Source organism: Mirounga angustirostris, unplaced genomic scaffold (genome assembly GCF_029215605.1).
Source record: "Mirounga angustirostris isolate CCGP_5_RB_7025 unplaced genomic scaffold, mMirAng1.0.hap1 SCAF_5, whole genome shotgun sequence".
NCBI lineage: Eukaryota > Metazoa > Chordata > Mammalia > Carnivora > Phocidae > Mirounga > Mirounga angustirostris.
In genome coordinates, this window is record NW_026991713.1 from 66390001 (window position 1) to 66405659 (window position 15659).

Here is a 15659-nt window from a genome sequence, read left to right on the forward strand (position 1 = left end):
ACATCTGAAACAATCATTTTCTTGTATTGTCGGATTCGGATGTTTTAATCAATGGCTTAATGCCATTGTTTTTCGTAAATCAGCCTTAAAACTGAACACTCCAGTGTTCCATTCAGTTGCCAAAATCAGTCTCATCCTGCACTCAGCCATGTGCATCCTCTAAAGTGCGGCCAAGAACAACTGAAACAACTGTTTCCTGAAAAACAAAGGCGAAGATTCTCCAGCTATGTCAGATGAACACTATGGATAAACATGCTTCTATATCTATTCCTAACCTCACTCTTGCCTCTTGGTTCTCTAGTGAATATGTGAATATGTTACCAGTTGGCTCCTTTGATCATCTTTTCTCCTTTACCACTAACATTCAAATGATACTTAACCTAGTGGCTTAGAGTTACTGAGTACTTACAGTACTTCAACCCTGCTCTAAGTGTTTCATGTGTATTCCTTCCTTCTCATTACAATCTTATGAAGTGGACCCTCTTATTTCCCCCACGTTTAAAGAAGAAGAAGCTGCAGCCCAGAGAAGTCAAGCAAATTTGCCCAAGGTCACACAACTGAAAAGAGGCACACCATGGATTGCAACACAGGAAGTCTCATTTCTAATGCCCTAATTTAAACCATTCTAATGCTGCTTCTCAGCCAGTATATGATGGCAGGGTTATTAGTGGTCTTTGATTTTGGCAACCACTTTACAGTTTATCAATTTTAATCCAAGCTTATCTTATTTTGCAGTAAATATCAAATCATTTTGTAAGCCTTTTTTCCCTATACGTAGTATTTGCTTTTGTCCACATCTTTAAATTGCTCTTTCTCCAAAAGTCTTTCAGTATTCAATAACTACTGAAATCCAACTATGTAATTTCTGAAATATTATCTAACTTTAAAAAAATCTATGGTTCAGTTTGGCATTATCTATCAATATTTATGATGCACATCTACTTTGAACTAGCAATTCTGCTGTAATTTAAACATATATGTATAATCTCCCATATGTCCTTAAAGACAAATGTACAACAATGTTCATTTTATTACTGTAAAAGCAAAAGGTTAGAAGAAATCTAAATGCCAACCCATAGGGGACTGGTTAAATAAATTAGGACCCATCCTTGTAAAGGGTTACCATAACGTCATTAAAAATAATGAGCCAGAGCTTTATGTATTCATACGGAAGTAGGTTCAAGATGTATGAATTGAAGAAAAGGTGCAGAAGAGATACTTAGAATATTCCTATTTACATGAAACAGAAAAATATACACATATACCTATATTTAAATAGAAAAATGTCTAGTAAGTGCCTTTGGAGAGAGGTCGTAGGAATAGAGACTAATGATTCAGAAAGGTATAATTTATGCTTCTGTGAGCAAAGCACTGCATTTGGAGCAAATATAGTTAATTCTTGTCCCTGCCACCAAGGAAATTGACATCTGTTATGGAAGAGGAACCATGTGCACATGTGGTCTTACTGCCAAGTGGGGATTTAAGTGCTGTGAGTAGGAAGATTTCAAGTAAAAGGAGGGAAAGCCTATCTCACTATGCTTTCTCACAGGGTGAGCAGAGAAGGTGTAGGGGGAAGCAGTGTTAGAACTGGATCCCGAGATGTCTCACTGAGGCAGCATAGGGCTTGGGTGAGTATATTCTGGACCTGAGCTCCCTGGATTCCAATTCTGGTTTCAGCAATGATTTGCTATGTGATCTTGGGCAAGTTACTTAGCTTCTCTAGCCTCAGTTTCCTTGAATTTCCTCATAAATTGAGGAAATGATTGTACCTATTTCATCATATGGTGGCAAGGTTTAAATGAGTTCATATATATAAAGCACACAGAACAGTGCGGCGCACAAATCACTGTTTAAGTATTTGCTACAACAGTTTAATTGAACAGGGAAAGGGTTAATTAGTTTTTAAAGGGAGTATGATAACCAACTAAAATGAAATTAGGTTAGAACTTTATTTTATACCTTACTCCAAAATAATTGGCAGTTGGATCAAAGATTTAAATATTAAAAAGCCAAATGATAAAGGTATAATAGAAAACATAGGTGCATTAATCTATTATAGTCATGAAAGACACCTTTCTAAATATGATCTCAAAAGCCAATACTTTAAAAAAGATGATAGATTCAACACATAAAAATTAAAAACTTCTCTAACACACACACACACACACACACACATACTGCCATAATGGAGTTCAAAGAAAAACAATGAGAAAATATCTCACCTCTCTAGCGATCAAAGAAATGCAAATTAATAAGAATGATAAATGTAGCAAAATGGGCACGTGTCTACAGTTTTTTTTTTTAAGATTTTATTTATTTATTTGAGAGAGAGAATGAGATAGAGAGAGCATGAGAGGGGGGAGGGTCAGAGGGAGAAGCAGACCCCCCGCCGAGCAGGGAGCCCGATGTGGGACTCGATCCCGGGACTCCAGGATCATGACCTGAGCCGAAGGCAGTCGCTTAACCAACTGAGCCACCCAGGTGCCCACGTGTCTACAGTTTTGATTGTAGTAGAAACTGGAAAATTTTCTGGAGAAAAATTTGTTATTGTTTCCAAAACTTTAAAATGTATGTGCCTTTTGGCCTAGGAATTCCATGATTAGGAATTTATCCTAGGAAAATATTCAGACAAGTGCAGAATTCAAGATAGCAATCTCAAGACATGTTTTTATATCAGTGAAAAAATAGAAGCAACTTAAAATGTCCATTAATAAGAAAATCAGTTCAATAATTTATGATACACCCAGATAAGAAATCATACTAAAAGAGATGACTCAGATCTATATTTATTAACTTGGAAAGTGACCAGATTTATTTTAAGTGAAAAAAATCAGTTTGTGGCACATGCACACACACACACATATACACAGCCTGAAATAATACATATTGTTAAAATTCTTACTATATTGGGTGCCTGGGTGGCTCAGTCAGTTAAGCACCTGTCTTTTGGTTCAGGTCCTGATCCCAGGGTCCTGGGATTGGGCTCCCTGCTCAGCTGGGAGTCTGCTTCTCCCTCTGCCCCTCCCCATGCTGGTGCACTCTCTCTCTCTCTCTCTCAAATAAATGAAATCGTTTTAAAAATGCTTACTATATTAATTGCTCCAGTTGTTTCACTTTCTTCTTTATAAATGTCTGTAATGTATGTATTCTGTTTTTTGTTTTGTTTTGTTTTGTTTTTTTAAGTAGGCTCCATGCCCAGCATGGAGCCCAATGTAGAGCCCAATGCAGAGTCCAACGTGGAGCCTGAACTCACGACCCGGAGATCAAGACCTGAACTGAGATCAAGAGCCAGATGCTTAACAAACTGAGCCACCCAGGTGCCCCCATATATATTCTTTTTAACACTGATGAGGTATCACGTTCATAGCAATTTTTTCAAACAATATTTTTCATTGGGGAAAATAAAAACAGAAGTAAACCTTGAAAGGTGAGTATAACATACCACCCTCCCTATCGCTGCCTTTTAGGTCTCTCCATGATTTTTGCATGCATTTAGTAGGCAGAAGAGTGAATGCAGAACTAGGGGAAAAATTTACTTTTATTACAAATGTAAATATTTGATATAAGGGCTTAACCTCTCAAGGCTAACTTAAATATAACCATCCTAGGGATTTTTTTTTTTTTCACTAAGGTTCAGCAGAAGAGGGTTTATAATTTCCTTAATCATCAAATTTTTTAAAGGTTGCTGACTGGAACAATGATATTTTTAAACAGCACCATAAATAGGCTCATGAACTACACCAGACAAGGTCTTTCCTTCAAAGGCTTAGCTTCTTCATTAAACAAACACTTATTAAGCCCTGACTCTGCACCAGGCACAGAGGATACTAAGTAAATAAAACACAGTCTATACTCTTAAAATGTTTACTTTCTAGCAAAGGGCAAACAGACAAGGAAACAAATAACAGTTAACTCTGCTAGGTGCTACAGTAACAGTTAACAAACATAGCGATGCAAAAAAAGTCTACTTGGGGAACAAATGAAAAAACTTCATAATGGGGTAATTCTTGAGCTGGGGCTGTAGAGATGAAAATGGGGAAGAGGAAATATTGACAGAATATTAGTAGCATTCTAATGTATAATGAAAGAAAGGTGAAAAATACACCAGGGTTGGAGTGCTCAAACGACAGGTTGTTTTAGCTTACAAAAGTGGTATGTCCTTAGAACAAATTAAACAATCAAAAGCATTTAAATAAAAAGTCCAAAGCACTCATTACCTTCCTATCCCCATTCCTCCATTCTCACTTCCCGAGGTTATAGAGTTAATAGCTTGAGTGATTCCTTCCACACTTTCTCCACCAAACACAAGCCACATGCTTGCTTTTGGTCTGCTTTACTTTGGTAAATATGGAATCAGGCTACAACATTATTGTTCAACTTTATTTTTTTTTAAGTAGACTTCATGCCCAACGTGGGGCTTGAACTCACAACCCTGAGATCAAGAGTCACATGCTCTACCCACTGAGCCAGCCAGGCGCCCCATATTGTTCAACTTAAAAAAAAATTATCTAACAATCTATCCAAGGGTATCTCTCCTGGTCAATGAATATAGATCTGACATGTTTTAAAATGTCTGCATACTATCGCATAATGTGGAATTTATTCAGTCATTTCCCTGTTTGTTTGACATTCAGGTTCATTTCATTTCAGTCTCTTTTTTTCCCCTCCCAATACAAACGATGCTTTTATGAACACCATCCCTTTGTGTGTCCTAACTTTTGTGTGTATTTATTTGTAAGGGATGGATTTCCGAGTATGTATTTGCCAAGTCCAAGACTCTATGGACTTTAAATCTTAATAGATATTAAAGGTATATCTAAAAGCATAGCACACTATGCTGGCATTATTTATTAAATATTCCATCATTTCCCACTAAATTGGAACCTCATCTTTACCATGAATCTATTTCTGGACTCTCTGTTCTATTCTAGTGAACTATTTATCTATTCCTCTGTCAATATCATATTTTTTAGTGTCGTGCTTTTTATGACTAGCTTAATAATCTTGAACAGGATGGCACTGTGGTTAAGGATGTGCGCTCCTGAAACCAAAGGCATAGATTGAGATCAGACTCCACCAACTTTGTGATCTTGGGCAAGTTACTTCAATATCTTCCTCCATAAAAGGGGGATGATAATAGTATCTAATTCATGGAGCTATTGTGAGAATTAAATGACCAATGTATGTCAAGTGTCCAGAACAGTGCCTGGTGCAGGGTAAGTGGTAAGTATTAGCTGTGATTATTATTATAACACTACCCCCTAAACTGGCACCTAGGCATATTAAATATTTTGAGCTGAAGGGGTTTGAGTAAACAGCAGAAGCAAGGTCACTCTGACGTTTCCTGTGCCCTTTTCCCCTGAAACAGGTCATAAAAATCTCAAGTAAGAGGTGCCCTCCCTACATTCAAAGGAAAGGAGCATCCTTACCTCTAAAGACTAAGGGATCCTGAGAAGAATCCTGGCAAACAGGTGTTGCTATTTCCTCCAGTTGACCACACTTACCTCATACTCTTTGACCTATATTTCTTCATACCTGTCCAATTTTCAGCAAATCTACTAGCATAAAAATACTCAGGTCTGTTTCTTCCAGTCCTCATTTTCTTATTAAGGCTCTTGTGTCACACGAAACTGACATTAAATAAATTTGCATGCTTTTCTCCTGTAAATTTGTCTTTGCCAGTTTAATTTTCAGGCTCAGCCAGGGACCCTAAGAGGGTTGAGTAAAATTTTTTCTTCCCCTACATCATCTTTCACTATTCTTACACATAGTTTTCTTGCATTTTCATTGGTTTTTATTTTTCCAAATGAACTTAAGATAATTCTGTCCAGTCCCCCCACAAAATTTTTAGGATTCCTATTCACATATGCATAGACTATGCATTAGGAAAACATTACAATAGACTTATAACCATAGTTTCCTCTGTGGAAGGGAGTAAGTTGGGACTTAACACAACTGAATTTTTAACATGTGCATATATTACTTTAAAAAAAATAAAAATCTCTTCTGAGTTTTTTTTATATTAGTATTCTAATCTTGGTATTTTAATTTGAGTTGCATTCAAGACAGTTTTGTGCCCTTAAATAAGAATCTGGGTGCCACTGCACACTTGAAAAGAGGTTGCTGTGGCTGAGGGCTAGAAAGCTTTATGAGGAAGGATCGTGTGGTCTAGACCTTGAAGGATGAAACAGAGGAGGGTAGTGAGGACATTCCAGAGTTTGGGAAGAGCCTTGCATGGAGACACAGAGATATGAATAAGCACTGCATATGAGGAGCAGAGCCCTAGGGGCTGGGAATGGGGGGAGAAGAGAGAAGACTGACTTGGAGCAGAAGTCAGGGCTGAGTCCTGGAATAGAAGAAAGAATGTGATGGGATGGAAAATGTGCTTTCTTTCCCCTTCCCCCAGGGAATTTTAGGGTGAGTTAGAGAAGGGCAGCGCCAAGATAGCCAGGACAAAGCTACACTGGCATCTCTGTGAAGACAAGGACCACACCTGTCCCATTCAGCACGCTGTCCCAGTTCCTAGGATGGTATACACAGAAGCCCCCACAAGTATTTGCTGAATGAATGAATGAATGAATGAATGAATGAAAAGCACACCCAACACAACAGTAAATATTTTGAGAAAGAAATGAAAGCAAATAAATCTGTTGAGTAAATTTTAAAAATGAATGATAACATGATAAATAGAAGAAACCTCATAGAGCCATCTGTTGCAATACTAACGGTAAATATGTGATAAATACCCACTGAATCAATGAATGCATATGCTATGGGCCTGAGAGAACTAGGAAAACAACTCATTTGAAGGAGACCCTCCTCCATCAAGTTCCTACTTGAAAATGAGCTGTTAAAATGCAACCACAGTAATTGAGATGAGATGGAAAAGCAAAGTTGAGGGATTTCAGACAATGGTCAGAGATGCAGAACTGTCTAGAGAATCTGTTGAGCAGCTAACTGATGGTATATTGTCACCACGGCCGGGCTGGAGATACAGGTAAATCAATGAGACGAAGAGGCTGCTGAGTCTGGCGGAAGTAACTCTGGCACAGAGTCAGGAGACCTGGGCTCGAGTCCCAGCTCTCACACTCACTCAGCAGACCCTGCTCTCAGTTCCTCTGGCTGTCTCTGTTCTCTAAATTCCCAGCCAGCTCTGATATTCCGTGATGCTAAATCATGAAGAGAAAGGAAAGGAGAAGTTCCACACGCTGGCCGTTTAAAGCTAGAACATTATCCACTGGCCACTGCAGTCACTTTAGGAGAGAAACATCCATTCAGTCAACAAATGTGTATCTGTCTCATAAGGCAGCATGCACTGTCCAATGATAGAAAATTAAAGCAGACCACACCCACTCTCGGGAGCTTACAATTTAGTAGAGGAGAGGAAAATAAATATGTAGGAATAAGTGAAATTCAAGGCAGGGTGTGGCAGGCACCATGGAAGAGATGCAAACAAAATGTTACTGAGCAGGCGCTCAAGGCTTGCCGGGTGAGGCTACCCCCCACCGTGGAGCAGAGTCAGGAGGTGAGTGATACAGAGAGGGTCGCTGGAGCTTGCCCTGATGCCCTTCTGCAGCTATGCTCGCTCGGTTTGTGGACACCATCGACCTGTGAGGCTGCTTTTCTTTCCAGGGCAGCAGTTGCTTTTGGTGGGAACAGTTCCCAATCAGCAAACAGTTAAACCTCCAGGAATTCATTCAGTAGTTAGGTACTGGGTACTCAGAAGCCACATGTGATTCCTAATTGGTGATGAGGTCCTCAAACCAGGCAATAAAAGCCAATTTAAACCATAAGGTAACTGAGACAGAGTACTGGCAAGACTGTCTAGACATCGGTTAACCCCATACATTCAATATACATTCATACAAAATACAATTTCAAAAATAAGAACGACATAATTTCAGGGCAGAACAGGCTTCCCTAAATGCAGCTCCTAGGGAGACTGTTCCACTTATCTACTGCTGGGGCACAAACCACCTTAAAACACGGTGGCTCAAAAAAATAACTAGTTATTGTAAACTTTAAATTTAAATTTAATAAAGTTATTAAAACCCATGATTTTGTGGGTTTGAGCAGAGTTGAAGGAGAAATTTCTCCACTTATATAGTTCCTCTTGAAAAGGCAATATTTTTGAGTGATTTTTGGGTGATTTGTCTGTTTTTCATGGTGTTGAAGGAGGCCACTCAGTAGTCAGCTGGCAGGGAGTAGGTTTGGAGGATCCAAGATGGCTCATTCGCATGTCTGGTGCCTTGGCAGGGATGTCTGGAAGGCTGGACTCAGCTGGGACCGTCCACCAGAACATGTACATGTTACCTCTCCAGCACGGTGGGCACAGGTAGCAAGACTTTTTACATAGTGCCTCACGTCTCCCAGAGGTAAGGCTGCATGGTCTTCTGTGACTTAGCCTCAGAAGTCACAGCAATATTTACATACATTGACATCTATGGATTGAGGAATCACAAATCTCCTCAGAGTCAGGGAATGGAACATAGATGGCACCTCTTAATGGAAGGTGGATTAAAGAATTTGAGGCCCTGTTTTTAAAACTACCAAAGGGATAGAATCCATTGGAGGGTAGAGGCACATACACCAAAGCGTAAAAACTTGCTCATTCTATGGATTATGACTCCTAAACAAAGGGGCCTCTATAAATGTTTGGTTGTAGGGAAAAGGGCAGTTACCCTAATGAGGCAGAGGATTTCCAAAGTCTTCTAGTACCTATTACTACATATGTGCCAATTGTTAGTAAGAAGTGTTAAAGGAAAACTTGGCCTCGGAACTCTTTTTTATTTTAAAAGATGCATATACATCTAAATATACAGTAGCATGTTCCTTTAAGTACCCCTGACAATTTGAAAATAATGGCCCTATTTTTCAAGTAAGGAGTGATTGTGTAATAGCACAACTAAATTAATATTGCATAGTCCAAATTTTCTTTATATTTGGCAAAGACAAGCTGGGTTTTTGTGTGTGTATATTGGTATTTTCTTTCTTGTTGGTGCCCTTTTATCACCCTGAAAATGAAGATATGTATCATATAATTGTGAAGAAAACATTTTTAAATAAGAAATCTCAGTCCTTTCCTCTTTTGTATCCATTCTCTGTTAAGTGATTTGTTTCTTCTGTTTATCACTGGAATGAATTCCAAAGTACTGTTCCTGGACTGGGGAATTGCTTCCATGATTGACAATGTCAAATGCTGTACAAGTTAAGTGACCTACAAGAGAGAAGTGCCTTATTTTGCCCACAAAAGAGGAACTGTGTCTTCGTATCAGAGGTGGGCTGAGGATGGCCCTCTTTAAGAATGCCACTGACATTATCCCACCCCTGCTTTTTACAGGTGATGATATGTGTGTATCAGGACAATAAGTCCTGGCTTTATTTGTTTAGGATTCCAGTTTGAAAGGTAACTGAGATAATTAAGCAACTAGTGGATCCAGTATAGTGGGCATCTTGGCAGAATTGGAATGAGACTGGGAAGGAAAGTTAACAAAAATAAGAATTTGATTTAGGTTTAAATTAAGAGTTCTTCCCAGTTTGTGAGTAGAAGATTCATTAATATTCATACTGAATCTTGATTGTGCTAAACCCCCACCAGTTCATAAAGGAATTCTGTCGTGAGGTCCTCTGGGAGCCTATGAGAGTTCCCAAGGAGGGTCCTACAATACACTTAAGAATTAGTCTGGGCCACCACTTGCATTGGTCTTTATGACACCATTTCATGCAATAATTGTGAAGGATCTTAGACAATGTCTCAAGGTGCAAAACTAGATAGAGAGATACCATGGAGAAAGTATGTTATGGTAGGTATATGGCTGTCTCTGCTAGCTCTGGCAATCCAAGCCATTCAGTGCCACTGGCCTCAGTCCCTCCATGCTCTGCATGGTTCCTCCTGAGATTCAGATTACTGCTCCTTGCCTTGACTACTGACTCTAGACATCTTCACCATGCTCCAACATCTCTGTCATCTCTCAGAAAGTGAAGGAGATGCATTTTATTCTTTGTTGTGGATTATTTGAAGGGTCCCACTGTGGAGAGTTGCTTGAACTTCAAAACAAGAGGAATTTTAATTCACACACAGAGATCCAGGGATGCTGGAAAAGGCTGAATGAGTGCAAAGCCCATTGCCATACCAGATATGAAATAGAAACTTCCCTCCATCCCTCAGTCAGTCCTTTTGCTCAATTTGGGTCATCATACCAGAGTCAACCTTCCTGCAATGTGATTTTATCACGTTGCCTCACACATTTCAAATGTAGCACACACGCGCGCACACACACACACAAACACACACACCCCTATACCAAATATGTTTGAATATACCTACATTCAATTTTAAACACATTTCCAAGTTCTCCACTCTTTTGTGTGGATTGAGTAGATTCTTAAGGAAAGAAATTTTGGTTTCATACTTTATTTTTTTCTTTTTCTTTTTTTTTTTTTTTAAGATTTTATTTATTTATTTGACAGAGAGAGACACAGCGAGAGAGGGAACACAAGCAGGGGGAGTGGGAGAGGGAGAAGCAGGCTCCCCGCAGAGCAGGGAACCCGATGCGGGGCCTCGATCCCAGGACCCTGGGATCATGACCTGAGCCGAAGGCAGACGCTTAATGACTGAGCCACCCAGGCGCCCCAGTTTGTTTCATACTTTAAATGTAACCAAACCTCAATTTCAACCCAACTAGGATGGCCACTCTGCTCCTGTTATTAATTACCCTTACAATTTGGTATCGTAACTCCTTTACTTGTTTATCTTCACATCTAGACTGTGAGCTACCATAAGGGAGGAGACAAAGCCAAGTCTCTTGGGTCATAAATACGTTTTTATATTCCCTTTACTTAGTGTGATCCTGGACATATGGCAGGATCATAAAATATTTGTTGAATAAGGGACAAAGGAGAATTCAAAATTATGCCCATAGGTCTACAAAATTACAAGAATTTCAGTCATTTAAGTAACTGTCAACAATCTATCTTCAATAATAACCATTTAAGAATTTCTTCATAAAATGACAATGTATCTTATTTAGTAAGCATGTAAAAAAAATGACAACAATATCAGCTGGAACTCCAAGCACAACCTCACCAAAGTATGGGGTTTAATAGTGTATTCATCATCATCCGCGAAATGTCATTGTTTCATACATATAATTAGAGCTCTTCCTACAAATGATTTTTTTTTTTCCTTTGAAGTGATGAAGACACAGAGCCTGAGTAGGATTAAGTTTAAAAACAATGGTGCTTAAGGTCTCTAGATGGGAAGGAGCATTAAGATGTAAAGAGGTATCTATGATTTTTGACTATATAGATGACATATAAATTTAATGCAAGTTGTATGCAAACCAGAGTCTATTATTTCCAGTAAACATCCTAAAAAGGTACTTTCTATAATAGAACTATTATAGCAAAATAACATTATTAATAATCTCTGTCAAAATTATAATCAATATGATACTTTTTCAGTGGGACTTGGGAAATGAGACATTCCCTAAAATGAAGTCCATCCAACAAATAACAGACAAAATGCATTGATTCTCCTGAGTGATGTGTGGGCTTGAGTGTGTGAACAGGGCAGGCAGTTCATGCCAGAGCTGAGGTGCCCTGGTACCGTTCACTTGGGGGCTATATGTGCAGGACAACAAGCCTCCTTACAATGGTGTATCAGTGTTTCCTTACCCGGGTACAGAGATGGAGCCCAGCGATGACTATCCTGTCCTTGGCCTCCTGCTGGGCCTGCCAACAATGGTGCCACTTGGTACCAGCTCTGAGGCCCTGTGGCGCTGAGAGAGGACCACCTCATTTCCCGTGGTTGAGAAAATAGTCTGCAGATGTCCACAGTCAAGTCATCATCAACCTAGGCTGGATTTTAACATAATCTAGAGATCCCCCAAATTAGCCTTTCAAATAGTACTTGCTCCTTAGATAAACAACCATCCTTCGAAGGACATGTTTGTTAGACAAGTCTGATATAAAGATCACCCGTTCGGTAATTTGACCTCATTGGACCATAAGGAAAAGCCAGGAGACACACAAAAAATTATTTTTGGCCCCCAGAAGAAAATATAATGCTCAGCACAAAGGATAATGTATCACACTAAAAATTTTTTTAAAAATTGGATTGTGCATTCTTTTAAACATCTCCATACAAAACTGGAAATGCAGACAAAACTTTATTATGTTGTGATTTGACAGAGAAAAAGAGGCTGTCTGTATACACAGGGCCACTGGATTAACAATCCTGAAAGAACTGATGTCAATTCTTTTAAGCAGCTAGGCAATTCAGCTAAACAATAAGTCATTTAAATAAATGCTTCGTCTGATTATCTTTTTTTCAATGAATTAAGTGGTTGCTTGATGAAAATGCTTAAAGGGGTCTGATATTTTAGCATTGGTAGACATAAGTGAGAATCTTTGTTAACAATTTTTTTTTTAAGATTTTATTTTTAAGTAATCTCTACACCCAACGTGGGCCTCGATCTCACAACCCGGAGATCAGGAGTCGCATACTCCACCAACTGAGGCGCTCTTTTGTTCATAGTTTTTTAAAAAGGATAAAGAGAAATCAAAACTGCCTAGCATATATTTTTAGGTGCCTCTGTAGGTGAAATACACCACCATAACGATCACTTCCCACAAAAAGATTTGAAAACTTCCCTACCTTTTCACCTCAGTTGTTCAATTCAACAGCATTACAGAGCAAAATGTCTGCTGTATGATCAACATCTAATTTTACTAAGTGATAAGAAAGGGGATTAAAATAAAATATATTGTAGGGCAAACCATTCTCTTCCACAACTCAAGTTCCTACCTTGGATCATACAGTAGGAGCTTCCATCCCTCTCATTGTCCCGCCCAAAGGAAGAGAAGTGACCCACACGAGTGTGAATGGGACACTTGGGAAGCGGGACCTGAGTGTCCAGGCACAGCCTCTGTCTTTCTGTCTCTTTCTCTCAGTCCCTGTGTCATGCTGAATCCCCTGACCTTGGGACAAACACAGTCTCAGCTCAAACATGCAGGAAGTGGAGGGGGCCTCATAGTCTGTGATGGAACAGGAACAGGATGGGTGAACTCAGTTTAGGGGCAAGGAATTAGGAAACCCACTTGGGCACAGAGCTATGCTGTGACCTCTAATTAGGTTTATTCTTGAGTCAATTGAGATACTGATCTTTATCTTTCCGTCAGTTCCAAACTCAGGAAGGGAATAAATGGATGTTATTTATTGCCCCTCCCAGAAAATCCAATACATTTAAACTCCAATTGCCTGTTATAGTTAATATTTTGATTCTCCACTCAACTTTCTGACACCAGATTAATGCTGAATACAAGAATGGGAAAGTGTATGAATACCTATCTATGAATATTGATGTGCTGGGAAACATTCAACAACAAGCTTTCCGGGGGAAAAAAGTCCTGGTTTGTAGGACTTGATCATTTCTGTGGTGTGAATATTGCTTCTGTGGCCCATGTCAGGCCACCAGTGTGAATGACATCACCGCTCACAATGGGCTCTCACAAACTGGTACTAACAAGCTATAACCTACCACCATCTACAAAGCATGCTAAGTTTCTGTTATATCCTGAAAATTAAATGCCAAAGATTATTATCTTACTTATATAAACAAACAGCCACTTTATCATCTATTGAAACTAATAAGGTGACTACAAATACTTATTATCCAGCTGTTTGTTAAAGAAGAATCACCCACTTCAACACCTGGTTCAAATAAAATGTTATTAGTTGAATCATCTTTCTCTTGTTCTCTGCTTGTTTGCTTGCTTGCTTGCTTTATTTATTTATTTATTTATTTATTTATTTATTGCCTTCTCTCTTCTTTCTTTTACAAATCAGACTGTTTGGCTGTCAGTATTAGCAGCAGAAACAACCCTATCAAAGACTATTCAGGGCAGTTTGAGAGATGTTAATGGCAACGTTCATGAATATTAAAAGCTAAGACACATTGAGAAGTATTAATACTTGTGAAGTCTCCCAGTAGGTCCTCCTGAAGTCTGAAGAGAGTATGGTGTATTGGGAAGAATGGACTTGCAAGTGACAGAGCTGGATTTGAAAGCTAGCTAGCTCTGATGTTCACGGATGTTGCCACCTGGCAAGGTGATTAGCAACAGGCCTGTGACGCACGCTCTCCCTTTACTGAGGAAATGACCCTGGCAAAGAAAGAAGGAAGATAACCTGGTCCAATTTTCTTGTAAGCATGTAGCCACAGACATCCAGGCAAACACACTAATACTGTTTATCTATGGAATGCTTCGGTCAGGATGAACCTGATCTGTCTAGGATTGGTTACTACGGTAATCAGATCTGAAATCTATGGATTTATATAATGTCCCTCCCTAAAAAATGTCATGTAATTTATTTAACTATTAGAGTATAAAATGGAGAGGTTTCATGAAAGAAACAGCTCTCTTGTGTAAGTGATGTGACTGTGCACATCATGTAGAGATCCTGTTTGGTAATTAGGACCGAAACTAGTCTCAGTGCAGCAAGAAGTGACCTGGGAACTATGTTCGTGGGTCTCAGACTTCTCCCTGCTTCATCGGTGACTTGAGGTTATTTGTATCCTTGAAACCATTAGTAAAGCTTGCTACTGTGTGAGATATGTGATCCTGTGAGTCTGATTTGATTATCTGATCCTTTGTGCTGTCTCACACCCTTAGCAAGTTACCTAACTTGCTTTTGATCCTCAGTTTTCTGAAAATCTGTAAAATGGGGATAATGATGTTTATCTTCCATAAATGTTGAAAAGAATAAACCAAATATGACGTGGAAAGCACCTAATGCATAGCAAAGTACAATAAATGTCCCTTAAATCCTCTAACTCTGACTCTACACTAATGAAATGATGTTCTTGGGTGTGGGTTTTAAATCTCCAGAACTCATTCTGTGATATTGTGATTTATCATAAAAAGTAAATATGGTTGGGATGCCTGGGTGGCTCAGTTGGTTAAGTGTCTGCCTTCAGCTCAGGTCATGATCCCAGGGTGCTGGGATTGAGTCCCATGTCAGGCTCCCTGCTCAGCGGGCAGTTTGCTTCTCCCTCTCCCTCTGCCACTCTCCCTGCTTGGGCACTCTCTCTCTCTCTGACAAATAAATAAATAAAATCTTTAAAAATAAATAAATAAATATGGATCTTCCTTGACTTATGATGGGGTTACATCCCAATAAAACCATTGTTAAGTTGAAAGTACCATTAAGTAAAAAAAAAGAAAGAAAGAAAGAAAAAAGAAAGTACCATTAAGTCTAAAATGCATTTAATATACCTAACCTGCCAAACATCCTAGCTTAGCTTAGCTCAGCCTATCCTAAATGTGCTCAGAACACTTACACTAGCCTACAGTTGGGCAACATCACCTAACATCACGTCTGTTTTATAATAAAGTGTTGAATATCTCATGTAATTTATTGTCGACTATACTGAAGTGAAAAACAGAATGGTTGTACGGGTACAGAGTGGTTGTTAGAGTATCGGGTGTTTACTTGTGATTATATGCTTGTGACTGGGAGCTCTGGCTTGCTGTCACTGCCCAGCATCATGAAAGGGAATCGTGCTGCATATTGCTAGCCCAGAGAAAGATCAGAGTTCAAAATTTTAAATAAGTTGGGGACTTGTATATTTTCGTATTCATCCATGATTCCTGGCTTA

General features: G+C 39.1%; 1 long non-coding RNA gene and 1 other non-coding gene across 2 annotated transcripts in view; both read right to left on the reverse strand.

The window, feature by feature from the left end:
* LOC123843820 (uncharacterized) overlaps positions 1 to 15659 on the reverse strand; it is a 188516-nt gene that overhangs the window by 62873 nt on the left and 109984 nt on the right. The gene's annotated exons all lie outside the window — the stretch shown is intronic.
* Positions 4404 to 4476, reverse strand: TRNAK-CUU (transfer RNA lysine (anticodon CUU)). The gene has a single exon. It is a non-coding gene; the product is annotated as a tRNA-Lys (tRNA).